This window comes from Phascolarctos cinereus, unplaced genomic scaffold (assembly GCF_003287225.1).
Source record: "Phascolarctos cinereus isolate Bilbo 61053 unplaced genomic scaffold, phaCin_HiC Scaffold_5;HRSCAF=322, whole genome shotgun sequence".
Taxonomy (NCBI): domain Eukaryota; kingdom Metazoa; phylum Chordata; class Mammalia; order Diprotodontia; family Phascolarctidae; genus Phascolarctos; species Phascolarctos cinereus.
In genome coordinates, this window is record NW_027555958.1 from 233,033,501 (window position 1) to 233,056,802 (window position 23,302).

The window sequence follows — 23,302 nt, forward strand, 5'->3', positions numbered from 1 at the left end:
GAAGAAAGAAAGAAAGAAAGAAAGAAAGAAAGAAAGAAAGAAAGAAGAAAGCAAGAAAGAGGAAAAGGACCTATATATATGAAAAAATTTTAGCAGCTTTTTTTGTACAATTGGAAATTGAGGGGATGGCCCTTCCATTGGGGCTGAACAAATTGTTGTATATGATAGTAATGGAATACTACTGTGCTATTAGAAATGATGAGCAGGATACTCTCAGAAAAACTTGGAAAGACTTACATGAGCTGATGAAAAGTGAAGTGAGCAGAACCGGGAGAAGAATGTTGACAGTAACAGCAACCTTGTTAGATAATCACCTGTGAGTGATTTAACTATTTTGATCAATACAATGATCCAAGACAATCCTGAAGGACTTAATGATAAGAAATGCTATCCACCTCCAAAGAAAGAACTGATGGAGTCTGAATGTACATAGAAACACACTTTTAAAACTTTATTTTTCACGCACGTGCGCGTGTATGTGTGTGTGTGTGTTTGTGTGTGTGTGTGTGTGTGTGTGTTTGGTTTGTGTTTGGTTTGTTTCTTTTACAACACAACTAATTTGGAAATATGTTTTGTATGACTGCACAGGTATAACCAATATCAAATTGCTTGCCTTCTTAATAAATAATCCCTATAAAAGAGGAGGGAAGGGAGGGAGAAAATTGGGAACTCAAAATTTTTAAAAATGAATGTTAAAAATTGTTTTTACACGTAATTGGGGAAAAAATATTTTTTAAAAAAGAAGCTGTATTGACCTTTTCTATTCTGTATTTTGTAAAGAAGTAGCATTGGCTTTCATGTCAGATAACTTGGATTCAATTTCCAGTTCTATTTGTATTACACTGAGCAAGGCACATTGCGTTCTGAACCTCGGATATTTCCTCATCCTGTGAAATTTGTTGTTGTTGTTATTTAGGTGTCTCTGACTCTTCATGACCTCATTTGGGGTTTTCTTGCAAAGTTACTGGAGTGGTTTGCCATTTCCTTCTCTTGTTCATTTTTTACCATCGAGGATACTGAGGCCAACAGGATTAAGTGACTTGCCCAAGGTCACACAGCTAGTAAATGTCTGGGGTCAGATTTTAACTCAGGAAGACAAACACTCTATCCACTGTGCCACCTCATTGCTCCTGTAAAATCGAGGCAAATGAAAAATAAATATGCCACCTACTCAATGGGTTGTGAGGAAAGATAACACTTTATAAACCTGTATATGAAGCAAAAAATAATAACTTTTTATTTCTGCTAGAAGGAAAAGCCTTCTAAGGCTTTAGAAGACTCCTAGGTCCTGTTTCTACCTGCCTTTTCCCCCCTCTCAGGAAAAAGCATCATTAGAAATGGGGAAATCTAAAGGTACTCCCTTGAAGGGTGGGGCTTACGAGTAACAATCTCCCCCCAAACAGGCAGGAAGGTATCTGTACAGCCAAGCTTTGGGGCAGAAGATCCAGAGAAATCTATGACTATTATGGAAAGCATAGATCTCCCCATACTTGCAGGCACATTCAAACTGCCTCAAGGCTCTCTTCCTCGACACCTCCATTCTCCACCTCATGGCTGGGCCGATGCAGTGACATCACAATGGTTGCTGTGGATGAGATGGAGTATGATGGTTCTCTTGGTGAAGGATGTGAGGAGGTGGAGGAAGATCTCTCTCTCTTAACTCCCCTTCCCATGACTTCTCTCCCTTCCTCCCTCCTTTCATCACTATTCTCCCTTTTATCCCTCCCACTCTCCTAGCTATGTAGGAGTCATCTGGATTCATATTTGAGGTTTGTGTGTGTTTCTAAATCTTGTACCCCCAATTCCCTTCCCTCCTTCCTCTCTCCTAGGTCTTCTCTTTTGCCTCTCTGTTACCCTTCATTACCTAATTCCAGCCCTTTTTTTTTATCTCTCCCTTCCTCTTCCTCTCTTTCTCAGAGAAAATGAATGAAGATTCTAGTGAGGGCCCTGACCCCAACTCCAGCCCTGCTGAGGAAGCCTCCCAGAGTCGGAAAAATACAGGGTATATATGGCCAATGAATTCTTCAACTAAAGCCCCAAAGCGCCAATTTCCCCTCTCTGCTTGAATTCTCTATCCACAGGAATATCTTATAGTCGTGCAGTGCCTTTCTGTTATCTCGGTCTTTTTTTTTTTTTAAACTGCCTCTTTCTCCATCTATCTCTCTTCTCCTTATCTAATTTCCTTTTCTCCCTCCATTCACAGAAAGACGCAAACCTTTAGGGGCCGGAGGCAGAAGGCAGTATTGGGGAATAACTTCCTGGGACAGAGCCTATGGTGGGGGGAGAACAAACTCTGCTCTTTCCTCCCCCCAGTGGTTGGCCCTTGTCTCTGTGGATGCAGCTTAAGAGCAAAGGTAGTACTTCACCCTCGGCTCCCACCTTTCCCCCGGCAGGCCACCCAAAATCTCCCCTACCTCCTATCCAAGGGAAAGTCAACATCATCAGAGGCCTGGTCTAGAACGCAACTGGCTTCTCGATCATCTTTCCACCTAACCTCCCGGACCGGCCTCCAGACCAACAGTCACCCTCTGCATCCCCGTCAGCTGGCCCCATTAGGTATTTGGCCCCAAGGTTTTATCTTGGCTCCTTCCAAGAACAGGCCCCCCAAAAGCCAGTAATCCCACCTTGGGGGAGGTGCCCCATTCTCCCAGAAAGAGTGATAACCCCCCCCGCCCAATATTTATTTTAAGAATAAAAAATATATTTGATTTAAGAATGGCTTGTGTCTCTCTTATGGCTTGAAAATTTATCCCTCATGGAAAGGGGTCCATAGCACCTATGAGGGAGGAGACAGTCTAGAGGTAAATACCGCCTCTTTAAATTTAAAGTCTTGTTAGAGGAGAAAGAACAATGGATTTGTAATCAGAAGATCTGGGGGATTAAAACCCCAGTCCTGATATTTTCTAGATGGCTAACATTGGACAAATCACTTAACATTTCTGAGATTCGTGTTTTATCTCAAAAATGGAAGTTTTGGACCAGATCAGAGGTTCTTAATCTGGGGTCCATAGATTCATAAGGGATTTGTTGATAGATTTCAGCGGGAGGTCTGTGAATTTTAAATTATATCTTTGAATTTAACTTTTAAAAATAATTAACTAAATTTTAAAAATTACATCTTCATTTTCACGGACATCTACCTGAAATTTAGTGTTCGCTTCATTATGAATTTTTTAAAAAAATTCTGTGAAGGGATCCATAGTTTTCTACCAAGCTGCCTGCAATATAGAAAGGTTAAGACTAGATGATCTAAGTCCAGCTCTACCTTCTTTCCCTTTTCCTATTGAATTTCTATTCCTACAGCCCCAGACTCTTGCTATATATTTGAAATTGATGAAAATTAGCGATACATGACTGCTCACTTTAGCCATCAGATCCTTTTTTGTTATCCTCAGGCCTGTCTGTTCTATCCTGGAGCTTGTGTCTGGATAGCTCTGTATTGTTGGTCAGTTGTGTTTGACTCTTCATGGACCCGTTTGGGGTTTTCTTAGCAAAGATACTGGAGTGGTTTGCCATTTCCTTCTCCAGCTCCTTTTACAGATGAGGCAACTGAGGCAAACAGGGTTAAGTGACTTGCCCAGTGGGGTCATATAGCTAGTAAGTGTCTGAGGCCAGATTTGAACTCAGGTCTTCCTGACTCCAGGCCTGGCACTCTATCCACTGAGCCATCTGGCTGCATCCAGATTTGTATTACAATTTTATGTTGCGCATTTTGGGGTCCTACTGTTATTTCATAGGTATAGGGAGCTCGCTCTAGAGGGAAGACCCTCCACTAGTTCGGATGGGCTGCAGTCTTTGAGGTTGCTTGAGTGGACTGAGAAGTGACTTTTCTAGGGTCACAGCCCTTATGCCACAGAAGTAGTATTGGAATACAGCTCCTACCTGATTCTGAGGCCAATTACTCCACTGCTGCCTCTCACATTTCAAATGCTTCCTAATAAATTGCCCTATTTGTGATGGACTCATTCTAAATTTAGTAACGTGTCTCTACTGCCTTGGAAGAAAATGATTCTTATTTGGATGATTTAGGACAAGAAAAAAAAATGTTTGCCTCTAAACTGGAGGGGAGAGGGACCCAGATCATTGTAACAAAAATGCTTTTTTGGCCTCAGGGTAGTCACTAAGATATAGTGTCCATAAAAAGAGCGTGGGCCTGGGAGGACACATGGATGGAATACTAGTCCTGGCTCCACCTTATCTCAAAGTGTGACCTTGGGAAAGTCACTTTTCCTGAGCCACAGTTTCCTTCTCTGTAAAAGAGGGAGTTGGAACAGATGACCTCCAAGGTTTGAACTCTAAACTTCTCTGGCTTTAGGAGAAGCCAAACATATGTAAGGGCCAAGAAGGAGAAAGTGGGCAAAATCTCAAACTAGACCATATATATACATATATATATATGTATATATACACACATATATAAATATATATGTATATATACATATATATACATACATATATATGCATACATATATAAATATATATGTGTGTATATATATATACACACACATATATATCTTAAACCATATATATGTGTTTAAAACAAATTCCTTTTAATCCTTTAGGAATGAAAACACAGGGGCAAACTCCCGCTACCCTAAAGAAGGTTTGGGACTTTTCTGGAAGCTGGCTGGAGAACCACGAAGCCCAAATTCTTTTTCTCTTGAAAGAGTTGGAAGTGGGGATGGGGGGGCGGGGAGGATTGTAGGGGAGGGGAGTTAAGTGGAGAATGAGAGTGGGGGTGCGGGTGGAGCAGAACCTGGAAGAGTTCTGTACCTTGCCCTCGAGGGGCTCACAATCTTGAGTATAAAGCCAGACAGACCTTGAACTTGGAGCAAAACCCCATTTATTACAAACTGAAATTCCATCCGCCAGAGAACTTGGATTAGATGAGGGAGCCAACCTCTGGCGCATTGAGCCAACCTCCGCTTTCACAGTTCCACTCGCCAGTGTCCAGACCCTAACGCCCAGCCCCAGTCCCTACCCTTGGTCCCCAAGATGTCCTCTTCTTCTGGGTTTTTATCCCCATCTCCTTTTTCCCTATTCTACGTATTCTTGCTTTCCAACCTTGCAGAAATTAACATTTAAATTTCTGGAGAAGCAGTCTTCATGGGTCAGGAAGTTTTTGTGTGTGTGTGTGTGTGTGTGTGTGTGTGTGTGTGTGTTGTGTGTGTGTGTGTGTGATCACCACTTCCTCTTAGAAAGTACTCGGGTGCCACGCCCCACTCCCTTTTTCTTCCCTTCCCCTCCTGCTCCCTCACCTCTCCTGGCCTAGTAGCCTTGGCCCACAAGAATGGGAATTTAACCTGTGCCAACCTCTTTGGCATGCCCCCTCCCCTCCCCTCCCCAAACGCAGGCTGCTTTGGGCCTGGGGCGCTGAAGGAAAGGGATGAAAACGCAAGTGCTAGGTCGTTAAGGTATTTGAATTTTTTTTAAGAGGGAAAAAAAACTTGGGAGAAAGAAAGTATTTGATGGCTAATAATCTCATTTCAATATAATGGGACTTTCTTCTGCAGAGAGCAAGACAGGTTAAGAGATATAATTATGACTTTGCAAACTCTCTCCCAAGTGCTGGAGACGCGCTGACAGGTCTGCGCCGGGCTGCGCTCGGCTCCGCTCGGCTCCGAGGGAAGACGGCTTTGTCTGGAGCGCCAGTTAAAGAGACAGGATCCCTTTCTTCCCCTCCCCCCCACCCCCATCCTCTGCCTGCTTTGCAATTTAACTTGTCAGAATCATCCCCGCTGCCGGATCCGTGTTTGATTCTCTCACGGAGCTAGGGGGGCGAGGGATGGATGTGTGTATATGTGTGTGTGTTGGAGAGGGCGGGGGTGGGTGGGTGGAGCAAGAGCACAGTAAAGTGGGTTGATGTATAAGAGGTTCCCCCAGGAACAAAAAAGAAAATGAGCTCAAAATTTGTCCAAGCCTGAAAGGGGAAAGGGTCAAGTCTATACTGCTAAAGTGGGTGGAGGGTGGAGCAATTATAGAACTCAAGCAGAGCAAACATGATTCTCATCCACCGTCAGCCAAAAATGAAACTTAAAAAAAAAAAAGCCGAAACATACAATCCGGATGGTGTGGCTGCTTGCTTGGTCCAATCTGTTCCAAATTCTCTGAATAAATTGTCCACTTTTCTTCTCCTGTAGACTCGCCGAACTAAACGTTGCATTTTTTTTTCTAAAGCCAAACTTTAAAACAACAGCAACAAAACTATGGTGAAAAAAAAGGCCACTTAAAACTGGATCCCTATGGAGGATTTCCCCAGCACCCCAGGAGCGCAGGCCGGGAAGAATCTCCCACAGGTTTAAATGGGGCAGACGGTTCCGGCAGTCAAGAGATTAGGTGCAGATCCCGCTAAACCAGGAGTCAAAGCTTTGGATCTCTCGGAAGGAAAGAGACGCCTTTTCAGGTGCTGAGGTTGCTGGGGAAAGGCAAAGAGGCCTTGAGAATGGGTGAGTGCGCATTAGCGCTTGAGCAGGTGGATGCACTCCCAGAGCTATGGTGTTTATAGAAATGTGTAAGTGTTTTAAATGTGTGGCCTCACAGTCGTTCTCCCCCCGACCAACTCCCTTACAGGAGGACTCAACATCCCTCCCCCCAACCAACTAAATCCCCAAAATGTAAATGTAAATGAAGAGACACAGAGAGATAGACATTAAGACCTGGAGGAAAAGAGAGACAGAGTTGAGGAGACGGAGGGAGAAGAGATGAGAAGAGGAAGAAAAGAGAAGGGAAAGGAAAGAAAAAAAGGCAAGAAGAGAGGAGGAGAGGATAGGCGATAGGGAAGGAGAAGACGAGAGGCATGCAGTTCCAGAGAAAAATGGATTGGAGGAAGAGAAATCAATGACTGGAGAACTCTTTCAGAGATCGTTCCAGGGCCTTGAGTATAATGTGGTTGCTGTTGCCTACTCTCTCTCTCTCTCTCTCTCTCTCTCTCTCTCTCTCTCTCTCTCTCTCTCTTTGTCTCTCTAAAATTAGGAGGAAGGTTTATTTAGGGAATGGGCTACCTGCCTCACGATGACTTTCCCCACTTCGCAGTATAAGGAATTAGTAAGGAAGTCTGAAAACCAAAACCAAAACCAAAACCAGGGTAAGTCTTTACTAATTTCCCAGTCGCACCTCAGCGCCCTCCAGACCCGCACAGAAAATCAGGAAAGACTGAAGAATCCAGGCGGCTACTGGCCACGTGATTCGCCTTGGGCAGGGGAGGTAGGGGTTAGGGGACCTTGGGACTGTTCCTAGGACAAAAGAAGGATGCACTGACCCGGAATCCCAGGGACTGATTAAGCCAAATAGCCGGAGTCTGGAGCTGACGCGATTAGCAAACGACTCTAGGCTAAATTTAAAAGGTTTTATTGGGTTCATTCAATTTCAGATCCAGTCTAATCTGAATTACTCCCTCCCAGCACTATTATCCCCACCTCTTGTCTGCATATAAATCACACCTAGGTGTGCGTGGCACTTTCGCTGGTTGTACTTGTGCAATACCACAAACTGGTCAAACAAGATTATAATTTAGAGGTAATGCTGCTGCTTGGTGGCTGAGAAGGGAAGACACTGATAGGAATTTTCTTTGGGCGTGAGGATTTAGTGAATCTGCACAGATTCACTAACATGCTCTTATGGGTTCCCCCCCCCCGCCTCCACCTTGTGATGTCCCCACTCGTCTAGTGGAGGCCTGCGGATCTGGGTTACAGGTGCACTTCCGGATCTCACGACTAGGGGGAGATGAGTAGATCGTTGGCGGCTTGGTTGCATAGAACCTTTTGATCTGGCTCGAGTGACTGGACGAACAGAAAGTCTAAGTTTTACTCACATCCACATCCCTATTCTGATTCATATGCTGTTATCTCCCCCTCTCCCCCGCCCCTCTTCTCTTCCTTTTCCATCCCCGAGGAATACAGGTCAGGAAGCACTCAGCAGTACCGAGCACCCATCTATCCAACCCCAAAATCTACTGCATAGCTGCAGGAAAGAGGATAGGGTTTGAAGGGCGCAGTTCTCAAAGTATCTCTGAACCCGGAGAAGCAAGATGCCACATCTTCCTCCTCCCCCAAACTCCGTCCCGTTTGGGAGTTTGTATTTTCCCCTGGGTGAGGTCCTGATCACTCTTGAAGGTGAGAGAAATAGGGGGTTTGGGCAAGCTTCAGCCTTGGTCCTGGGTAGTTCGGTAAACAAAAACTTGAACTCGAAGTAGGAGGTGAGGGATGATGAAAGTGAGCAAGCGAGCGAGCGAGCGAGTGTGTGTGTGTGTGTGTGTGTGTGTGTGTGTGTGTGTAAAATGCTTTGCTTAGCAAAGGCCACCTGTCCAGGGGAGGCGTATGAGTGTGATTTTAAGTCAAGCACGTGCTCACACGTTTGTATGTTTGTCGGTGAGTGCGTGTAATTCTAAGCTCCCGTCTTGGTGTGTAGGTACGTGTGTTCGCACAACTGTGAAAGATGCAGGGTTGTAAGGCAGGATTTAAGTTTAAAAAAAAAGGCGGGAGAAGAGAGGAAAACAGGATAGATAAATAGGCAAATATACTGGAAGAGTGAAACAGTAAGACATAGGGATTGGGGAGAGACAGAGACACACAGACAGATGGAGAGACATAAAGACAGAATGAACAATGAAGCCGCCAAGGTCAGTTTTTCGAGACTTTGTACGCGTGGCCTCTCCGCGTGCCCCAGGTCGGGGCCTCGCGGGTCAGAGTCTCCGCGGGGAAGCGGGGGTCGCTGGGTGGAGTCAGGGAGGAGCCACAGGACGCAGCCGGCGAGGTCATGGGGGAAGGGGCACACAGAGGGCAGCGGCTTGGAAAGCCTGCTCGGCCGGCTCAGGTTACCTTGGGCCTTCCCGGGGAGCCGCAGCCTCCACCCCCCTCCCATCCCCGGCCCCAGGGAGAGGGGCCGGGGATGGGCTACGGGCTCGTCCCCACCCCCCACCCCCCACCCCCAACCCCCACTGTTTGCATTTCTCTGGCAGGCTGTGGGGCTCAGGTTGAAAGGAATCGCCTTCATTTGGAACTCTGTTTATTTTTTTAACTAACCGGCGCAGACAGACGACCCTGTAGAGCACCGGCGGCCGGCAGGGGCCGAGCCCGGCCAGGGGAAAGGGCGGCCAGGCGGGAGTGATGGGGAGGGGGCCATCTCCACCCTCCTCAACCACTGGAGAAGGGGGGAAGTGACAGAGCAATCGAGAGTTTCTCCCAGTTCCTTGACCAGACGCTCCTTAGTCGCCTAATCCCATTACTTCATCTGTGGCCTGCTCGGTCCCGGCAAATGCACTCGTTTCAGAGTTTCTGGACTTCTGGCTTCCCTAGCCTATCTGCCCAGCCTTTGGGGCCTTGGCTTCCTCCTTCTCCGCTCCGGTTTCGGCCTCTGTACACCCGTAAAGTGGGCTGTGATGAAAACGCCCTTTCCTCATTTTACCCGGCTGGGGTGGACAAAACTGATGAAATCCATAGGTGCCCGAGAGAGTGGGGGTGGGGGTGGGAGTTGTCTGACTTAGTCAACTCAACCTGACACAGGCAGGGACCCTAGAGACACTTGGATGTAGGGATAGGAAGGAGGAGGGGTATTTCTTGCATGTTTTGACTTGACGTGAACAAAATTCAAATGATAGTCAAAGAATTACGCAAATTATCAGCTATTCTTAGGGAGTCAAGGGTCAGCATTATTTGCAATGGTGTGGCAAAGCCAATAAGAATTCAGACGTGCAGTCCTCACCAGCCCCACAGACCTCGTGTGTGTGTGTGCTCGCCTGTCTCTGTGTGTATTCCAGTGAGGTTTTGTCTCTCCTGAAATGCACACACATGAATGTGTGTAGGAGAATTTGTGTGTCTGTGTTTCTGAGAGAATGTTTGTCTAGGGTTGTCTGCCATGTTTATGTCCTTGTGAATTTGTGTGTCAGAAATGTGCTTGTCTGAGTTTGTCTTCCTGCATTTGTGTGGGAACGGCTGTGTGTGTGTGTGTGTGTGTGTGAGAATGTGTGACTATGTGAGTGAGAAAGTGTGTGTGTATATGTGTGTGTCAGCGTGTGTGTCTCTGCTGGAATGTATGTACCCGGGCGGGTGTGCTCGCCTGTCATGAAAATGAGGTCAGGGAAGGTCGTTCCGCTCTACAGTATAAATCAAGGAGGAAAGGAGAATGGAAGTGAGAGACATTCCCAGGAGGACCTGAGGGAGAGACAGAACAGGAGACACAGAGAGGAGAGAGGGAGGGGGAAGAGAGAGACAAAAAGAGGGGAGGGAGTGGGGGGGAGAGAGAGAGAGAGAGTTCTGAGAACATTAGATGAAACTCAATAGAAATCCTTGTTTTTGCTACTAAGTTCCACATCCCACTTCCTTGGGGCCACCGAATATTGACTTACTCTGTTATCCTGGCTCCCCACTACCCCTTTAGGGAAAAGTAGGGAAAATAAGAGTCCTCAAACTAAAATATATTATGCCCTCCAAAAAACAAAAAAACAAAAACCCAAACAAAACAACACCAAAACCACTCTATCTAAGTACTGCTTTCTTTCTTTGGCTAATATTGCCTCATCACAGCCACTCTCTAAAGAGAATTTGTAATAACTAACCCCCTAAACTCTAGTTACAAACACATGCACAATCACACTTCTTACACACTCACACACCTCTCTCCATCACTGTGAGCCAGGAGCTCCCCGATGGTGACCTGGATTACAACACCCCAGAGTCTTCTTCCCATCTCCCTTCCCCATCATTGCCTCCCCCTCATTCTAGAGCCCTTCTCCACCATTCTTCTTTCTACCCACTATATTTTCCCCCTCCTCCACATACACTTGGCCTCCTCCTTTTCTCGCTTTTGCCTGCTGGCCTCATCCACATCACATCCAAATCCCCCCTCAGGGAGCCCAGACTTCTCTCTTAACTCTCTATTCTCTGGCACTCCCCCTTCCCTTCCCCTCCTTTCTCCTGTCTTCTCCCCTTCTCTCCCCTCCACACCATTATTGTGAAACTGGGGCCTTTCAGTCTCATAGCATGGGTCCCACAGGTTGGACTCTGCTGTTCCTCACAGTGTAATTTGTGAATCTTAGCAAAAGCAAGCTGAACTCCTGGCCCCAAGGCCACCCCAGAATGAACAGTTGACCAGGGATTGAAACTGCTCATTATTTGGGCTGGTCTCAAAGACCTTGGGATGGAGGGAATGAGGAGGAACCACCCTGGGAGATCAATTCATCTGCCTCTTTCAAATGCCCCCCCTTCAGCCCCTGCCGTGAAGATGAAGCAGGTGAGCAGGGAAGGCCTTTGGTTTTGCTCTGACTAAAGTGGGAGGTCAGGCTCTGCTGGGCTACAGCTTCGGGGCCCCTAAGTACATAGAAAACATGGGTGGGGAAGGGGGAAGTATTTCCTTGAGGCCCCAGTGCCTAGGGCTATCTTGAGTCAGCCTTTGCCCCATAACTCAGGGTTTTTTAACTTTTTTTTTTTTCAAAATTTCATAGACTCCTTTGGCAGTCTGGTGAAGCCTGTGGACTTTTTCTCAGAATAATTTTTTTAACTGCATAAAATAAAATACGTAAATTTATAAAAGCAACTGATTATATTGAAGTTCAGTTAATCCCCAGACCCCATGTTAAAAACCGTTACTCTTGGGTCCTGTTGGCTCACTTCCCCACGGAATTTTTGAGGCTGTGCCCCTAGCATCCTTCATCTAAGACTGCTGCTTTCTAGGGTATGGGTCTGGAACTGTTATTTGCCACTAAGCCTCCTACTGAGGGCCAATTTACATAGATTTCTTGTTCCTCCCCTTAATGCCCGTTCAGTAAGTTTGAAACACAAACCAATGTTCCAGAGCATCCCCAGGCAGAGTTCACAGGAGTGTGCCTTTGGGCTGATGGCTAATGTGGTATTTGGGGGTAGAGGGAATCAGTTTATTCAAGGCTATGCAGAGGGTGGCAGCGAGTAGAGCCCTTGCCCTGCTGCTCTCTTAACCTGGCTAGGGGAGAAGAGAGGCTGGAAGGGCTTGAGGTTAGGCGACGAGCTCATGACTTCCTCTTTCTTCCTATATATATACCTGTTGCTACAACTGTATGTCCTCCTCCATTGTCTCTGAGCCTAAAAAGTGTGTGTGTGTGTGTGTGTGTGTGTGTGTGTGTGTGTGTGTGTACATGCACATGTGCTAGAAGTCCAGAGCCAAAGCCCTGGTCTTATTCCTATAATTGCCCCACAATGTGATGGAAGTTGAGTTCCCAGCAGAGTCTGATAGGTCACTGTGGTCCCATACCACCCCTACTCGGCCTATAAGGGCACTACAGGCGGTGGAATTGAGCCAAAGAACCAGCCGGTAGAGGCCAGCAGAAGACTTTGAATGTTAACATCAAAAGAAATCAGAAGCCCTCTGTGACCTCTTATTCCAACCAAAGGACAGCCAGATTTGCCATCCAATCCCTTCCAGCTGTGACACTGAGTTACAGAATCTGTTGTGGGGAAAAAAACCAAAACAAAATAAAACTTCTTTTCTTGCCCTCTTTTTCTGAAGCCCATTCAAGGCAACAAACAGTGAGTGCAAAGACAAGAATTTTGGCTCCCTAATTTGCCCAGCACATCATATGACCCCAAATTAGTGGTTTCTTTCCCCTTGTTGAGTTTCAGTTCACATCCCCACCCCCTAATAATAACAACTTACATTTATATGGTGCTTTAATGTGATTTTTTAAATTGGCTTTGGAGTCAGAGGTCTTGGGTTCAAAAACCAGTGCTGCCATAGACTGTGTGATCTCATGTGAGTCAGTCACCATCTGTAGCCTCAGTTCCTTCTCTGTACATTGAGAGGTATGACTTGTTGGGTCCTTTCTAATCTAAATTTATGATCATATTACTAGCAAAGAGCAAGATAAAGATTTTCATACCCATTCTCTTACTTGAGAGGGTCAGCATCTCATGATGGCTAAGGGTTAGGCTTAGAGTCAAGAAGACCAGCCTCTTATAGAGGATAGAAGGCTGGTTTTAGGGTTCAGGTCTTCCCTCTGACACAAATACTAGATGTGTGACCATAGTCGTATCACTTTAACCTTTCTGTGCCCATGCAGTGCTCTATGACTATTAAGACTTTGCATTGGTGAGAATTCTCTGGTGAAATTTTCTTACTGAATGGAATGCAATCATAGGTCTGGATAAAAAGCTCTGCCTAACCTCATTTAATCCCTACAGTAACTGGATAAGGCAGGCAGCGAAGAGATTATTAACCCTCATTACACAGATGAGGAAAATAAAGCCCAGAAAGGGTAAGAGATTTGTCCAAGTTAGGAAGCAGCTGAAATAGATTTTGAGCCCATGGGGCAGAGGTGGCATTAGAACTCTGCACCTGACTTAACCTTCCGCCATCACCTCAACCCTACCCCCCAATTCAGGAACACCAGAAGAGGTATCTTGGAAGGTTCTTCCAGGTTCCAAATGATGCCTATCAGAAAAGGCTCTGGGGATGACCAAACTGACCTTGTACTTGCAGCAACTGTGGCTGGGATTGGTGGTGAGATGAGATAAGGGGCCTGGACTCATCCAGATGGAGCTGGAGTCAGTAACAGACCACTGATGATCTCTTAGAGCTGAGGTTTGTTCCTGAAGTCAGAACGCCGAAGACAGCAATAATTCCTAATGCTCTGCTGCTCCCTTGTGGTGATCAGAGCCTCTACATCAGAGCCAGACTCCAAGCACAGCGTAGGATGGTGTGGTGACTCCTTCCCTATTCCAGGCTCTCATTCTCCCTAGAAATAGGATCTTTCTCTTGAATTGCTCCTCTCACAACTCCCAATCCCAGACTTAGAAGGGGTCCTGGGAAATTGGATATGGATTTTATGAGGCTTTCTGGTTGCAGAACATCCAGTCTAATTCAATCCAATTCAATAAACATTTATTAAGTGCCTACTGCATGACAGGCAGTGTGCCAAGCCCCAGGGATACAATTAATAAAAAGAAAGACAGCCCCTTCCCATAAAGAGCCTGGCTGGTTGTTGTCCTGTGTACTCGAAGAGGACCAAAATGGCATCACTATGTTGGGGTCAGTTACAATGTGTCTGACTGTGATTGATGACACCAATATGAGCTGAGAAGGCCCTACCGTAGGTCAGGCAAGGGGCTTACAAACTAGTTGAAGAAATAAACTTATACATATATAAAAAAAATAGCCACAATTTTAAGTTTAAGTAGTAAGTGGTATAGATAGTAGATGCCAAGGCAACTTAAAAGAGGGAGAGAGACCTGTGGGTCAGAAGTTGTCAGGGAAGGCTTCCCAGAGGAGGTGAGGCAATGTGGGCCTTGAAGAATGGCCAAGATTTGGAGACCAAGAGAAGGGCAAAGGTGATACGAGGATGTGGTGTACAGAAAGTCATGAATGATGATGGGAACACAGCATCTAAGGAGTATTCAGGGGACAGATAGAATCACAGTGTCTCAGGATTGGAAGAGCTCTTGTGTATCTCTTACAACTTGGACCTAAACACAAATCCCATATCTAACAAGTTGTCATTCACTCTCTGATTGGGCCCACTTCTTCTTTGATAGCCCCCTTTTGGACAGTTTTAATTGTTAGAGCTGTCAAATTCTTTGGTTCTTTAAATACTTAAAGAGAGTTATCAGATGCTCCTTAGGCACCCCCTGACCCCAATCTTCTCTTCTCTAGCCCAAGTTCCTTACACTCATGATTGTATGACATGTTCTTGAGGCCCTTTACCATCCTGTCCCCCCCCCCTTTTTCTGAGGCAAACGGGTTAAGTGACTTGCTCAGGATCACACAGCTAGTAAGTGTCTGTGGCTGAATTTGAATTCAGGTCTTTATGACTCCAAGGCCGATGCTCTGTGCAGTGTGTTACCTAGCTACTCCCCTGGTCCCTTTTCTCTGAAATCTTTTTAGTTTATCAGTATCCTTCCTAAAATGTGGCTCAAAAAATTAAACACTAACCAAGGAAGAGTATAGTGAGACTATTTTCCGTTTAATCCCCAGAACTGTACCTTTCTTTTAAAAAAATGAATTGATAGCTTTTGATTTCTTACCTACATTTCCTATTGTATTCCATTTCCCCTCTCAGAGAGCCATTCCTTATAAAGAATTTCAAAGAGGGGACAAAAAGCTCAACAATACTAACCAACATATTGAAAAGTCTGATGTCATATGTAGTATTCCATACCTGTAGTCCACCACCTCTGCAGAGAAGCAAGGAGAGGTACGGTATAATATGAATGATAATAATAATAATAATGACAAAATGGCTGACATTTATAGAGTGCTTTAAGGCTTTCAAAGTGCCTTGACAATATTCTGGAAAAGTGGTCATCCAGAATCCGCCTGAAGAGCTCCAATGAGGGGCAGCCCCACTCCTTCCTCACCTCTCGCTGGGTGAAGGTGCTAGTGGATTCTCTCTAGAATATGTTTTCTCCCACACACTTATGTAAGTCTGCCCTTTGCCCAAAACCTTAGATTCACTCATAATAAATTAAGGGAACTGAGGAAAGGAAACCAATTAGAGAAAACCTATGTTTCAGGAAAATGAAATGGAAACAGAGGAACAAACTTGTTCCCTGTATTTGGAAGACTCCAAGACTGGGGTTGGGAAGGACCCGTGTCCTGGGGGGACTGTGAGCATGAGGGGTGGGGCAGGGCTGAGTGGGAAGAGATGTTGTTGCTTTTATTGACTCACATCTTTTTTAGCACCTTTCTCCAATTACATGTAAAGACAATTTTTAAGATTCTGAGTTCCAAATTTTTCTCCCTCCCTAGTAGGGTAAGCAGTTTGATATAGGTTATGTGCAATCATGTAAAACATATTTCCGTATTAGTCATGTTGTAAAATAAGAAATGGAACAAAAGGGAAAAAAAAACTATGAAAAATAAAGTGAAAATAGTATGCTTCAATCTGAATTCAGACTCCGTTAGTTCTTTCTGTGGCTGTGGATAGTATTTTCCATCATGAGTCTTTTGGAATTTGACCTGCATCTTGAAGGAAGAGTTTGGGGTGGGTAGAGTAGAGCCTGGGGTAGACAGGGCTGTTTGGGGACACATCCTTCATGTTAAATGCAACAGACATCTGAGAATTTTACCCTACACAAAGAGGATAAAAATTATAGCAACAATTCACATTTATACTTTCTGTAAAATAGGGATCATGTAGTGCTTTATAAAATGCTTTCCTTATAACAATCCTATAAGGCAGGTAGTATAAGTAATATTATTCTAATTTTAGCAATGAAGAAACTGAGATAATGTGACCCGTTTAAAGTCACACATTAAATGTCCGAGACAAGATTCGAACCCAGGTCTTCTGATCTCAAGTTCAGTGCTTCTTTCTCTATCCAACTAAAGAGGTGACCAAGAGGAGGTGGGATTTGCAAAAGTCCCCACAATATGTCATTCATTCATTCGGTCACAGAATATCAGAGCAGGAAGGTATTATGTATGGAGATTGCCCAGTACTTCAGGGCAAAAGGTAAGAGGAATCATGCAGGGAAACTATCACTGTTTTATAGCTACCTTGAGACCCTTATGTTTTACCTCTCCATGTATCCTTAAATAAAGCTTATGCAAGCAAACCTAGCAGTAAGTGTTCTACATTTGTCAGACTGTGGGAATCCTTTTGTACTGTCTATAATTGTTTGTAAGAGACAATCCCTATCTCCTTCCTATACCTTCCTGTTGGTATAGCAGAAAGAACACAGGATTTGGGGGTTAGCATGCCTCTGTTTGGATGGCTAGGTCATTCAGTACTGTGGACAGAGCAGTGGCCCTGGACTCAGGACAACCTGAGTTCAAATCTGGACACTTACTAGTTTTGGGTTTTTTTGTTTTTTTTTTTTTGGCAATTAGGGTTAAGTGACTTGCCCGGGGTCACATAGGTAGTGTCAAGTGTTTGGTTTGAGGCTGGATTTGAACTCAAGTACTCCAGACTTCAGGGCTGGTGCTCTATCTACTGCGCCACCTAGCTGCCCCCACTTACTAGCTATGTGGCCCTAGCAAGTCACTTAATCCCGATTCCCTCAGTTTCCTAATTTGTAAAATGAGCTAGAGAAGGAAATGGTAAACCACTTCAGTATCTTCACCAAGAAAATCCCAAATGGGGTCACAGAGAGTCAGATACTACTGAAACAACTCAGCAACAACAATGGTGCCTTTGTTCAAGCCCCATCTCCAACACTTACTAGCAGGTAGCCTTGGGCAGGTCATCTGATTTCTCTGAGCCTCAGTTTCCCTTAGCTTCAGTTTCTTCATCCCCATAGCAGAAATACTACTATTTGTACTATCTCCCTCACAGCTCCTATGTAAGTATTTAAGCACTGAAGACCAACATGATTTATGGGGAAAGAAGTCTGGATTTAGAGTCAGGGGACTTGGGTTTACAACTTAGCTCCATTACCCATGAGGCTTTGGGCAAATCACCTAACCTCCCTGGGCCTCAGTTTCCTTGTCTGTAAAATGAAGGAATTGGGCTAGATGACATCTGAGGTTCCTTCTACTTCTATATCTGTGATTCTATGATATAAACATGAATTGTTATAATTCTTTGTATGGGGGGAAGTATCAGCTGTGTCCCTGAATGTGAGGGATATAGCACTTATTAACCATGTGAACTTTCACAGTGTTAAATGCATTCTTCACAACAACCCTATGAGGTTGACAGCAGAGTGCCGTTATCACTACCACAACTTTGGGAGACCTTTTGCATAGCTATGGCCTTAGGAGGGTTGCATTGTGTTTCTCATCTATGCCATCTCATTCTTGGGTCCTTACGAGTCACCAGCAGATCAGCTCCTGGGAGTCTGAAGAGGGTAGTGGAAGGCCTGGAGAATCTTAGGTGTTGGTATCAGGGCACATGGCAAGGCCTGGTGGTTCTCCATCTTACTGGAAGGATTTCAGTTGGTGAATCTCAGCATTAGCAGGTCGTATGAGCAGCCAAATAGTCTTCCTAGCCTGCTGCCCCACCTGGGATCTGGGTTGTCCAGGGTTGGGAGAGGGGCAAGGAAAGGCAAGGGATACGATACCTCCCACCACCACCTTTTGGCAGTTCTTTCCAGCCAGCTGCCTCATGGGGCCTGCATAGCCTTGAGGTTAAGGGAGCAGAGAAGGAAGATCATAGATTTAGAGCCAGAAGGGACATTAGATTCCATTTTGACCCACTATTTCATTTTACAATTAAGGAACTGAGGCCCAGAGGGGTTTAGTGACTAGCCCCTTGTCACACAGGGAGTATATAGTAATAAGTGGCAGAACGTATTTGGAATCACGGTCCTCTAACTCCAAATCTAGCCCAAGAAACAAGACAAAACAGCATCATGAAAGCCTAAAGAGTGTCTTCCTTGGGGAGGGAATGGTCCATATGGCCAAAGCTATAGAGATGCCATTGATGAAGACAGAGAAAAGGGCATCAGATGAATCAATTAAAGCTGCTGATAAGCTTTCAGAAAGTAATTTCATAGAATGATGGGACCTGAAGCCAGATTACAAGGGGTTGAGATGTGAGCTGGGGGAGGCAGTGAAAACAGATGACTTTTTCTAGAGATTTGGTCTTAAAAAGGACCAGGGGTACAGGATGATATACTAAAAGGATGCCAAGCACAAATGAAGGTTGAATTTTTTTTTATGGATGTGGGAATATCTGTGCATATTTGTAGACAACAGAGAAACAGCCAAAAGAAAGAAAAGAGAAAGATCAAATAATTAATCAATTAGTGAGTATTCATTAAGAATCAAATATGTTAGGCACTGTGCTGTGTACTAGGTTTACATATACAAAAATGAGAGAGCCCCTCAAAGAACTTTCATTTGGGAAAGGGCAACAATACTTAGAGATAAATAATATAGGAAAAAGACTCAGCACATCCATCTATTCGTATGCATATGTATATACATAGACATACACACACAAACATAGACACATAGTTACACATACATGCATATACAAATATGGAATATATCACATGTATACATATAGTATGTAAAATATATCATATACACATGCACAGAATATGAACAAAATTATACATGCATGTAATAAATTCAATTTATGCAAACATGTAGAGTATGTACACATAATACATGTGTTATTTATGCATATAATATAGCATGTATACACATACACATGTGTACATGAGATATTATTTACATAATCTAGTATATACTACAACATCTTACATATATTACATATACATACATAACAGTATATGTGGAGAGTTAGGGGGCACGGTAGATAGAGCACCAGGGCCTGCAGTCAAGAAGATTCCTCTTCCTGAATTCAGATCCAGCCTCAGGTATTTACTAGCTGTGTGACCCTGGGAAAGTCACTTAACTCTGTTTGTCCCAATTTCCCCATCTGTAAAATGAACTGGAGAAGGAATATGGCAAACCACTCCAGTGTCTCTGCCAAGAAAACCCCAAATGGGGTCATGAAGAGTCAGACACAACTGAAAACCGATTGACCAACAACAAAGTGTATATATGCACGATGTATCACATACATATCCATTTATATTATAAAAAGGCCAAGTTCTTGTGGCAGTGGATAGGCTAAATGACAAGGATCATAGATTTGGAGATGGAAGAGACTGTGGAGACTACCTACTCCAACACCTAATTTTACAGATGATGAAAATGAAGATCAAAGTAGTTAGGTGACTTGTCCAAGGTTCCACAAATCATAAACGAAAGAGATGGGATGTGAACTTAGGTCTTCTGCCTCCAAATCTAGTGCTCTTTTTGGTGGAGTACCACATCAACTTTCATCTAAAGGACATTCTAACCCAACCTAATCCAATACAAGGAACATTTATTAAGCACCTGTTACTTGCTAAGAATTGTGTTAAACTCTGGAGTTAAAAAAAAAGAAAAGAAAAAGAAAATCAGTTGCTTCCCACAAGGAACTTATACTCTGCTAAAGAGAGGAAGGTTATAATATGCAAACAGATAAATATATACCAATGTAACAGTGCTTTTCTAATATTTTCTAGAAAAGAAGCAGAGGGGGTGGGACAGGGTGTGAGGCCATGAGGCAAATGTGTGGGCATAAATTTCCCAGAGTCCTTGGATTTAATTTTTCTTTGTCCTTGAAGACATTTCCTACTCTGAGTATTACAGGCTTGAGGAGGAAAAAAGTTGTTGAGTCATTTGTCAGTTGTGTCTGACTCTTTGTGACCCCATTTGGGGTTTTCTTGGCGAAGATATTGAGGTGGTTTGCCATTTCCTTCTCCAGCTCATTTTACAGATGAGGAAATTTAGGCAAATAGGGTTAAATAAGTGTCTCAGGCTAGATTTGAACTCAGGAAGATGAGTCTTCCCAATTCCAGGCCCAGCACTCTATCCACTGTGCCTCCTAGCTGTCCCGGTGAGATCATGGGATCATACCTTTAGCATTAGTTGAGAACTTTGAGGTTACAGCCTCAGAGGTCCAGCCTTTTCATTTATGGATGAGAGAATGGAGGCCCCAAAAGTTTATATGACTTGCCCAAGGTCACACAAGGTAAACAAGAGCAGAGCCTGGATTTGAAGCCATGCTCTCAGACTCTAAATCTGGCACTCAATAGCATGGTGGGCTACACCAATTCCCACGTTCTTTTTTTGAGTTGTAGGTGAGATTTTGGAGTTCAACCTCCAAATCAGGCCCCAGGAACCTCTCCATTCTGCCAAATCGCATCAGCCCTGGAACTCTCACCTCAGTACCTCTTTCCTGGGGTGGAGACCTCTCCTCTCAGAAGCTCCACTGAAGAAGGGATCCGAGGTCAGCCATCTCTTCATTTCACACTGGAATATGCTTCTCTGGACTTTTCTGTTATGTCCCCACACTGGTACTTTCTTCCCTCCACCCCCCACTTTTTCCTGCTTCCCTTTGCAAGTTGTCTTCCCTCATTAGATTGGAAACTCCTTGAGGGCAGGGACTGTCTTTTGCTTTGCTTTATATCACCAGCACTTTGCTCAGTGCCTGGCATATAGTAGGTGCTTAATAAATGTTTATTGACTGATTATAATCATAGTTTGGATAATCTTCCCCTATCCATGCATGATCTTATGTTTGCTTATGCTATAGCCTCACTTCCTGTTCTTTTGCCAATTCACACAGCCCTGAGAAGTTTATATCCAATTTACACACATCGCTGGAGAGGATCCCAGGATTTTTGAGCTGGAGGGACCTTAGCTATCGTTGAATCTACCCCTTTCACTTTACAGATGAGGAAACAGAACCCTAGAGAAATGAAGTTACTTACCAAGGTCATACAGGCCATAAATAGTAGACCTGGGTCTTTTCAGTATATCAGGATGCTTTTTTTTTTTTTACTATCAGAAGAGCTTGGATCATCTGCAGACTTAGAGTTTGTATGTTTCTTTCTCCAGTTAAGAAGGAAGACCAGACTAAGACCTTACTCTTCAATGCCTTCTGGCTAGAGAACCTGCAGCTAGGTTGTATAGTGAACAGAGTGCTAGATTTGGAGTCCAGAAAACCTGGATTCAAATCCCATCTTGAACACTTACTAGTGTGACATATAAAAAAATTGGAGACATAATTTCAGGGTAATTATTCATTTTACTAACTATAGCTAGGAAGTAATTAATAAAAGGATGATTGTTTGGTCATCTCTTGAGAACCAAAGATGGATCATGGCGGCATATTGACGTTTATGTGCCGTTGGAAGAGTGAGTGTTCTTGACATATGGCAATCAACTCTGATTGGTTAACAATTAATGAAAGAGTGAATATTATAATGAGAGGTGGACCTATTCTAATGAGGAGGTGGGGACCACGACTGATTATGTCACTCTTACTTATCTCTACCCAGACCAATCTAGACAAAAGACCCCTCAACCCCCCCCCACCAAACCTCAGTAGAAAACAATGGGCTTCCCCACTTGGTTGGTGTCTGAACAAGATTGAAGACAAAATTAATCCAATCTCATTATCAGCAATCAGATGCTGGCTGAATAACATACCAGGGGCTGATTTCTGAATGAGGAAATAGGGGAAAAACCTTAGTCCTAATTCGATAATTGCTTATTAATATGTGAGAGCAATAATTTCTCTCACCATCTATGTGACCTTGGGTAAGTCACTTAACCTCTCTCAGCCTCAGTTTCCTCATCTATAGAATGGGAATAATAATAGCACCCACCTCCCTGAGTTGTGGTGAGGATCAAATGAAATAACATTATAAAGTGATTTGTAAACCTTGAAGCTCTATGTAAATGCTAGATGCTACCATCGGACAAGTGCCTGTTTATATTTATCCTTTGTCTGCTTTTCCTAAGCCAGTTCATCAGCCATGTGATGTAAAATAATTCTGTCCCAATCTCATTGTGACTTGGTGTTTTAATGGCCCTTGGTGTGGAAGATTACAAAAGGCTTTTTGAAAATCTAATGAATTGCATTCCAAGGGTCCCCTTTTGTCCATATGGCTTACTGAAAGGTTAACCCTTATAAAGCTTGCAATCCCCTTATAGAAGACATGTGGCCAATTCCCCAACAGACTGCTTGCTTAAGTGTTCAGTGATCTTATTCTTTGTTATAGCTTTCATCAGCTGTGAAAATGGAACTAGGTATCATGTAGTTTCTAGGTACTCTCTGCAACTTTTCTAATGGATGGGAAGCATACCTGCTGTTCCTCTGGGACCATCCTGCAACAGGCTACACAGAAGCTTCACTTCTCTGATCAAGAGGGTCTTAAACGGACTTTTATGGAGAGGGAGAAAAAAGCCCAGAAAATACTGTAAAACTGACTAATACAGATGGTAATGTGTGCCAGAAAGAAACAGTCTAATGTAGTAGATATGAATAATTCTCCAATGAAAGTAATGGAATTTAGTTAGGAACAATTCTCATAGCCTGACGTGTATAATATGGTAGACTATGTCTATCTTATCCTGTCTCATATTATACTATAATATGCTATGTCTATACTATAGTCTATACTATCCAGATTATGAATAACAAGGGGAATTCAATTTTAAAAATTGATTTTATTTTGTTTTTATATCATCTCCTGTTGTGGGTTAGGAGCTGGGGAGACGTGAGTTAAAAGACAGACACATTCCACCCTTTTCTTCTCCTTCCGCTCTCCCCTTTCAGAACCCCAACTGGGACTAATGAAAGTCAACAAGTCAACAAGCGGTGATTAAACATCTCTTATGTGCCAGGTACTGTACTAAGTGTTGGGGACACAAAGAAAGTGGGGGGGAAGGGGAAAGCCGTTCCTTGTTCTCAAGAAGCTCACATCCTAATGGGTGAGACAAGATGCAAACTATGTTTAAGTAAGGATACAAGATACAGGATAAATTGCAGATAATCTTAGAGGGAAAGTGCTAGTATTACGGGAGATTAGAAGTAAGCAAGGAAGTTGTG

At 43.9% G+C, this 23,302-nt stretch overlaps 2 long non-coding RNA genes across 2 annotated transcripts in view; both read left to right on the forward strand.

Moving 5' to 3' along the window:
- The first annotated feature begins 1,577 nt into the window (after positions 1-1,577).
- Positions 1,578-2,665, forward strand: LOC144457926 (uncharacterized). Its single transcript, XR_013487530.1, has 3 exons — positions 1,578-1,769; positions 1,918-2,002; positions 2,204-2,665. It is a non-coding gene; the product is annotated as an uncharacterized LOC144457926 (long non-coding RNA).
- Positions 2,666-5,899: 3,234 nt separating this feature from the next.
- LOC110217290 (uncharacterized) overlaps positions 5,900-23,302 on the forward strand; it is a 59,433-nt gene continuing 42,030 nt past the window's right edge. Inside the window, exon 1 of the long non-coding RNA XR_002327014.2 lies at positions 5,900-6,446. This is a non-coding gene — a long non-coding RNA (uncharacterized LOC110217290). The remainder of the gene's footprint in view (positions 6,447-23,302) is intronic.